We start from the raw sequence: 8624 nt of genomic DNA, 5'->3' as shown, positions 1-8624 counted from the left end.
GCTCTCTTCAGTACACTGTTGTTTATGCTTTTTGGACCTGAAGCTTGTAATGGTTGTCCTTGGTTCTCAAGCTGGAAAAGGATTGTTTTGTCTACCTACCCTGTGAAGAGGACTTTCTTAATATGAAGCTCATAACTACACACCAATGCAGCATAGAATCTGAAAAATATGAAAGATAAAACTTAAGGCATCAAATTAGCCACGAAATAAAGAATTTAGGCCAGTTAATACCAGACAGACCAAGGAACACCGTAACTGCACATGCTCCGAAGACAAAGTTGAAAAGTTCAGATGGCAAGAAGACTTTGGAAGCCTTCATCAAAGATCCCCAATGACCCCCAAAGTGGGGAGGCACAAGTGCAGTGCAAAAGAACTATCTAATAACCATGAAATCATACTATGTAAATTAGTCCAGGCGCATATGTGATGATGTTATAGTGACATAGCAACACTAAACAATACTTACTCTGTCAATGTACCAGAGCACTTGACAAAGGTGGGTGAGTTAGGAGGATAAATCCCCCTCACCTCCAGTGCTGCAATTAACAAATACCTGCTCTATAGACACCGGTCTATGAAGTTTTATTTCCAGCCTATCTTTCAGGCATCAGGTTCCAACAATCCCTTTCTGCCAATGAGAGATTAACACTAGTGGGTGAAAGCAAAAAAACCCAACTGTTTTTTTAAAAGTGCCAACACAGCACAAGAAAAAATGACAAATAAATGCTAGATATTGAACTGTCAGACCTTGCCCCCTGTTCTGGTTTGAAAGCAAAACCAGTGAGACTCCAAGTCAGAAATACAATTTATTAGGAAAAGAAAACCAAAATACATGCAATAATACAAAAGAAAAAACACTGACAAAGTCAGAATACAACCTGACACCCTGTTGGTCAGGGTGTTGGTAGCAGTCCAGTTGGATTGGTGTCTGCAGTCCTCCTGGAGTGGCAGATGTGGTTCTGTTGGAGCAGCGATCCTGCAGAAAGAGTGTAGTCTTCCTCTGAAGATCCAGTAGAAAAGATGGCAGTTCCTCTGGGAATCCAGTGGAAAGACTGCTCTGTCCCAAAACCCAGATTATATCCAGGTGGGGGATGCTTAGCTCCTCCCCCCTGGGCAGAGCATCTTATAATAGGCTGTTATCATTCTGTGAGTCATGTGGTGGGTTCATTAAACAGAAATGGCTCCTGGAGGGAGTTATCTCTGAGTCATGTGGAAAGGCATTGATGAGCCAATTAACAGGAGATAAGGAAGAAACAATGCCCCTCCTGGTTTCAGCAGCTCTTGAGGATGGGAATAGAATATATCTTAATATTGTAACCTAGGACACACACTCCCCCCCCATGCACCCACACTCACACTGGAGCAAAAAAACCAAAAATGCCAAGGAAATAAATAAAACAATGGCTTGTGGATGTGACAGTTTAGTCAGAGACAGAAACAGATAACTTTTCCTGGCATCATCCTGGGGCAGTTGTGAGAAAGCTCAGAGAAAGAATTAAAACAATTCTTATCCTAATCTCTGCACCTGGTGTTTGTGAACATGTGGAATGTTTGTACGTGATGTTTATGCAAAAATATTTTACCAGAAGGTGTTGTTCCTAATTAACCAATGGTGTGAGGGGTGTTATTTAAGAACCAATCAGGTTCTGGGTGAGTGAACGATCCTGCCTATAAATATGCGAAGGTCCTAATAAATCTCGCTTTATGCCTTCTGAGCATGGAGTCAATGTCACCTTTCTTCAGCTGTTCCTAACTCAATGTCGACGTCTGGTGACCCCTCCGGAAACTGCAGAACGAATGGGATGCTTTGGATCTACACCATCGGGAGACGCCGCTGCGGCCCTGCCGGTCCTCGCAGGACGGACTGGACGCCCTCTGTCCTCCATTTAAGAGAGGTAACAGTGATTTTCCCTGCGCCCTCCTTGGGACAGCTGGTCTTTTTGTGACCACAGGTAGTAGTAGCTCATGGCCAAAGAGCTAGGGTGGAATGGCTTTTCCCAGCATAGCTAAAGTGTCTACATCCCAGGGTAGACTACTTGCTTTGTGCGGGATGCTGGGAAGAGTTTCCTTTAACATGGGGAACCAATTTTCTACGGAAGAGAGATTAGTTCTTTCTGCATGGAAGGATGCTTTGCCACGTATGGGGGTTCCTGTGCCAGATCATTCCCTGCGTGCCTTACTTGCTTGGGCAAGGTCCCATGACTTTTCAGTAGACATGGACACGGCATTTAATCCAGAGATTTAGCAGTTACTAGGCAACTTCCTGTGGGAAGAGGTCATCAACGGAGATAAGACCGCACCTCAGTTAGCAGTCACCTGGGGAGTCCTTTCGAGAGCTTTGCAACGTTGGACCCCAAGGGGAAGTGAAACAGAGATGGGGAACTGAGAAAGCAAAAATGCTCTTTCCGTGGACACAGACACCCTGGGGGCAGACAGGGCCGGGCGGGTGGCTGCTGGCTCTTTCTCGGCTCCGCCCGGACCCCCGAGAGACATGGGGATTCCCCGCAGAATCTACCCCTCGCCCAAGGCCTATGTTCCGCCAAAATATCCTTCCCCCCGTGATTATATAAAGCCGAAATATCCTTCTCCTGCGACGCCGCCCCCGAAGACTTTGGTAGCTGCATCCCGATTGGACCTGGCGGAACGTCCCCCTCCATTTGTGCCTCCTGCCGCCCGCCCCCCCCCCCCCCCCCAGCGCCGCAGGCGGCGGCCGGTGTGTCCCTGCCACAGCTGGTGATTCCAGCTCCCCCTACACCGCGGGAGACCATGGCGGGGGGGGGGGGGGGGGTCTCTGCCGCAATTGGTTCCGCCCCACCCGGCGGTGCCAGCTTTCCTTGCTCCACTAGCGGCAGACGGAGTGCCCCCCCACAGCCGGCATTTCCAGCCCTCCCTGCACCGCAGCTGGCCGGGGGCAGCCCTTATACGGCCAGCCGGCTTCTTTGCCCCTGCCGCCGGTTTCTTCTTTCCCTGCACTCCAGGCGATAGCGCAACTGCCTCCACCGCCAGCAGCGGCCGGGATGCCTCCACCACAGCCAGCGCCCTTCCCCCCGCCGGCCCCTCCTTCCTTTCCACCGGCGCCGGGGGCGGTTCCACTCCAGCCAGTTGGTGCGGCAGGAGTCGTGGTCCTTTCGGCTCCTCCGTTCCCAACTGCAGAGCCAGCGCAAGTGCATGCGCCACTCCCCGTGCATTGCGAGCGCTTGCCTGTGCGCCTTTGTTCCTGTCGACTTCGTTCTCCCCGCCAGTCTCTCCCTCCACCGCGGTGCAAGCGGCAGCGGCAGAGCCTTCACTGTTGACAAATGACGACACCGGAGCCGTGGTCTCCTCCGCCCCTTCACTTTCATCTGTCTGTGCCTCTTCCTCCTCTCTCTGCTGCGTGCGGATCAGCGGGCATCATGTCTCTTGCAGCTTCATTGCCACACGCGCCGCCCGCCATGGCCGAGTCCCCCGCCACGCCGCCTGCTGCCGACTTCCCCGCCTCGGGGCTGTGAAAAATGTTTTTGTGATTCGTGTCAATTGGCAATGGAATCAGCAAATGCTTATATCTGCTGTGTCGAAAATAGACACAAAGAAAGGTTTTGAAACTTTCTGACCAAATAGCCTAATAAAGCATTGAAATAAAAGAAGTATAGTAGAGTAAAAGAGATGAGGTAGCAAGAAGACTGATGCTTAGAATAAAATAGATGAAGTTGTGGTAAAGCTAAGAGATATTGCAACAAATCAACTAAACGCTTATGTATAATAAAAAGCTTGATGCACTTGACAAAATCGTGTAGCAGACACCAGTGTAAGGCCTCCCTCCAGATGACCACAAGAAGGACAGGAAGCCAATGACCACCTGGAAAGATTATGAAATTGCTGATCCCAGCTGATTGATATTTGCTGATTTGGACTAACCGAGCACACTGGAAAATGCTTTGTAGGCTTAAAAACAGTATATATACTTTTCCGAACTTGTAAGTGGTGTGTGCTGTGAGTGGAGTGGTGATTGTTATGAGTAGAAAAGTTATCAATTTTTTTTAATTGCAGAGTTAACAAGTTAAACCAATTGCTGTTGTTAATAACTTCATGTTGTAATCACCTGTTGTTAATAGGTTTTATCAATTACCTGTTAATGGTTAGAAATCAGCTCAATTGTCCCCCTGCTGCTTCCCAGAGGATACCACCTGAAGCTGCAGGTGGGGGGGAGGTGACGTCAGAGCTAGTATGCAAATGAGGATGCCCGTCACCAAATCTTGCAAGAAAAACCCCTAAAACAATGTGCCAACATGGAATTAAGAGATCTAAGTGATGTCTAAAGGTGAGGAACTTAATCCTGTGTTTGTTAAGATACTTTTTGAAATAAATGGGCAGGAGATCTGTCCTGGCTTGTAAAATAAGCATGTATTGTATTTTTGCCATCTGTTGGGGGTTAGGCAGTTTTTCTTATCTCTTTCAAGAACAATGACACTGCCAGGAAGATAATCTCCTGCTAATGGGCCATTGAATTACTCACTGTGGCTGGTAAGATTAGTTACATCATCCCATTGGGAGATGCTCCACCCAGAGGGAGGAGCCAAGCATCCCTGCCACCATAAAACAAGCATTTCTGAGACCACAGACAGCCTTCTTCGCTGGATTTCCCAGAGGAATCAGGAACCAAGGCCCAGCTGCTCCTTCGCCGCATTTTCAGAAAGGATCTACACCCTTCTGCAGATCGCCGCTCCAGGAGGAGCAGCCACCATCTGGCTGGACTACTATCAACACCCTGACTTCTCAGGGTGTCAGGTTTTTCTCACTCTGCCAGTGTTTTTTTGCTTGTGCTAAATTACATTGTTATTTAGTTTTTTTTTCTTCCTAGTAAAAAACTGTTATTCCCATTCCCATATCTTTGCCTGAGAGCCCTTTTAATTCTGAAATTGTGATAATTCGGAAGGAGGGGGTTTACCTTTTCCATTTCACAGAAGGCTTTTTGCCTTCCTTCACAGACTCCTGTCTTTTCAAACCAAGACAAGATCTTTCTCCTTTTTAATGCCTTTATTAAAAAGAATCAGCTCAGGTGGGGAGAAATAGACTGGTCGCGCCCATGCCGCCGTTGCTCCCAGGAGTGGCACGGAGGAGGAGGGTGATGCAGCTTTGTCCGCTGGTCTGCAGGCAGAGCTGGGGATTCCGTCCTCATGAGAGATTAGGAGATTCCGCCTTTTCGGTCCAACACCTCGAGTCCTCTCTCTAATCAACATCCTTTCAGGTTAGGGTGAGAAGCAAAAAGGATCCAAGCAGGCACTGGACTACGCTCCCATCCTTAGACGTCACCTAGGTCCCCTAGTTCTATGTTAGCTCGTTGTTTTTAGGGATTTTCCTGGAAAACTGCATAATTTGGTGCAATGCATTTCTCATCTGCATACTAGCTCTGATGCCACTCCCATTCTCCTGGTACCTGGAGGGTCTGTCCTGGTGTCACTCCCTGGCAAGCATCAGGGTGACAATGGTTAATCACCAACCATTAACAGGTAATTGAAGGACTCTTAACAATGAAGCTAACTTAACAGCAACTGGTCCAACTTGTTTTAACTCTGCAACCTTAAAAAAATAGATAACTTTTTATTCATAACACTTTTTACCTCTCACCCTAACCTAAAAGGATGTCAGCTAGAAAGAGGACCTCGAATGTCAGCCTGAAAAGGTGGACTCTCCTGTTGCTTTCATGAGGATGGAAGCCCCAGCTCTGCCTGCATACCAGCGGACACAGCTGCACTCATTCTCCTCCTCCGTACCACTCCTGGGAGCAGCGGCAGTGTGGGTGCGACCTGTCGCTTCTCCCCACTCTAGCTGATTTTTAATAAAGGTATTTAAAAAGGAGAAAGATCTCCTGCCCTATTTATTTCAGTGATTCCCTGACCACCCACCGCTGCTTGCTTGCTTTCTTTACAATAAAAGATATAGAAATAAAATTTGGATTGACTACTGAAATTTTATATTAGGGCTTGCAGCCGGCTCCACCACTTCAGTGCCTCCAGCTAGCCCGCCATCCTCCGCCTCCCGCAGGCTGTCCTGCCCGCCCCAGGATGCGGACAGTGACAACGACTCTGGACGGGGGGAAACTCAGGGGAGAGTCAGGTGGTTGTTCCAGCTTCTAAGAAAAATAATAATTACAGACTAACCAAAATATAAAATCTTTAATCTCACTAACAAAAATGAAAACAACTAACACATACTAAAAGAAATGCCACCATACAATCAGCTACCAACTAAAGAAACACATTACACTCTTCACTAACAATTCTATCACATCATAAAAATAAACCGAAAATAAAAATTTGCCATATAAATACCAATATCTTCTAAAAAAAAAAAAATAAAGCACCAAAACAATCTACAAATAAATCAAACTACAAAAATTAAAATCTCAAAAACTTAACGTGAAAAAAGAAAACTATTCCTAAATAAATGAACTCATAACACCTCAAATCATCAAAATAAAAATACTACCTATAAATAAACACAAAACCATAAAATAAGTTTAACCATAAACAATATTTCACACATTATCCATAACTATAAAATATATACTATAATCGAACAAACCAAACAACAAAACCCCTTTAATATAATAAATAATAATCCAAATACAAATAAAAAGAAACCTAACAAATTAATTGCATTACACTACCCCAAACACACCAAAATAAACACAATATACTCACAATAATAAAAACGACCTCTAAATCATTAAAAACCTACCCTATACCTCATACTACAACCTATAACACCGCCCTAAACCTTAAAAAACAAATCCTATAAAAACATAATACCCCTAAAAGATATTAAATCAAATAACAAAATTAATTTTCAAAAACAACCTTATCAATACCTAAACTAAAAAATATAACATTACATAAATATACCATATCCCCTACTGTACATCAACTACAAACAAAATATGAAGGAAAAAAAATCCAAGGACCTATTAAAAACCACCTTAAAAAACGTTAAATAAAAAAAATCTTTCAATCTTTCAAGACTGTTATTAATATGACATGAATGTTTGAAAAAGGTTGGCTTAACCCCTTTCAAATACTTGCTGCTAATATATTGACTATATAATGTGAATTCACTGATTTTGTGATAAGAATTATTTATGAGGTATTGTTATAGTATTTACAGCCAGCTTTTATATGTTTTACTATCTCTTTGTGTGATCCCTTACATGACACGTGTCTCTTCAGGATCCTGCTTTAACTTCTAACTGCTTATAGATCTTCTTTATCCAGACTATGAGTCTCATGGCTTTCTTCAGTTATTATTACAGAAGTACTCCAACAAATCAAAAATAATATCTAACAAAAACCACCTAATTAATTAACACCTAAAATTCTACCAACCAAATAAACCCTATCCAATCTAAAACCTCTACATATAACAAACAGAAACAAAATCCCGATAATACATATTAAAATTTATTAAGGAAAAAAACCCCAAAAACAAACAAACAAAAAAACCCAATTTAAATCAGTTCTTCCTCGAATGTAAACAAACCCATCCATAAAATTATTCAAAAGCCAAATTACACCTAATAAATATTTTTTTTTAAAAAAAGAAAGAAAAAAGGTGCAATTCACAGATTCTATTTAGACTCTCAATGATGCCCAGAAATTGCTGGGTACCAACACTTGGTTGCGTCCTTATTTGGGACTAACCACAACACAATTGTCCCCACTGTTTAACATTTTAAAGGGGGACCCTCATCTGAATTCACCTCGGAAATAAACTCCTGAGGCGTGACAAGCACTGGAGGAAGTCCAACAAGCTATTTCTGCTCGTCAGGTTTATCCAGTAGATCCCTCCATTGATAGCACAGTTTTCATTACCAATCCAGATTTTCTTCCTACAGGTATCACTGGCCAATGGAGTGACAAATGGTCTGATCCCTTGCACATTTTGGAATGGGTCTTCTTGCCCCATGTGAAAAATGCCAATCACTTGTTTTTAAAATTTTAAAAGTTTAATCATAATAAAATGGTTATATAAAAATTTGAACAATTGAGATTAGGACAATATGAGACAATAAGAACAAAGAGTTATGGACAGTCTGAGTACCTCTTTCTGGGCAAAATATGCCTGAAAAAGGACACCCGTTAACAGAGGATTCACCCTTAAAAACAATAGCCTGTTGCATATTCATACATCTCATACATGATGCATAAATTCCATTCAAACAAAGGATTCTGTCTGGTCATCGTCAACTTCTTCCTCTTAATCCTAAGAGGTAGGGTAAAAAGGGTATCCTACATAGCACAGTTTCTCTTTTAACATTATGTTATAACCTAAAAGTATATTTAACATACTACTTAAGAAAATTAATACAGCATAACTTTCTAACATAACATATACAATATTCATTTTAATATTTGTGAAAAGCCAATCATAAAATATGCATTTTTCACACACCATCAACTGAAAAAGCACCCACGTTGTTTGAACTGATGGCTCATTTGATAATCAAATGCCATCAACACCGTTTGCAATTAATGGCAGCTAATCCCACAAAAATTATTCTTCCACTAGAGCAGGAAGTCTTTGAATGGAGCTTCATTAACAGTACTCCTTTGCAAAGTGCGCTGCAGAACTTATCAGGGCAGATTGCCTAT

The 8624-nt window shown here is 43.2% G+C and overlaps 1 long non-coding RNA gene across 1 annotated transcript; it reads left to right on the top strand.

Moving 5' to 3' along the window:
- Positions 1-1674: 1674 nt before the first annotated feature.
- On the top strand, positions 1675-5927 carry LOC135289105 (uncharacterized). Its single transcript, XR_010351901.1, has 2 exons — positions 1675-1895; positions 5618-5927. It is a non-coding gene; the product is annotated as an uncharacterized LOC135289105 (long non-coding RNA).
- Positions 5928-8624: the final 2697 nt, after the last annotated feature.

This window comes from Passer domesticus, chromosome W (genome assembly GCF_036417665.1).
Source record: "Passer domesticus isolate bPasDom1 chromosome W, bPasDom1.hap1, whole genome shotgun sequence".
Taxonomy (NCBI): domain Eukaryota; kingdom Metazoa; phylum Chordata; class Aves; order Passeriformes; family Passeridae; genus Passer; species Passer domesticus.
This window is presented reverse-complemented; position numbering and strand designations above follow the sequence as displayed.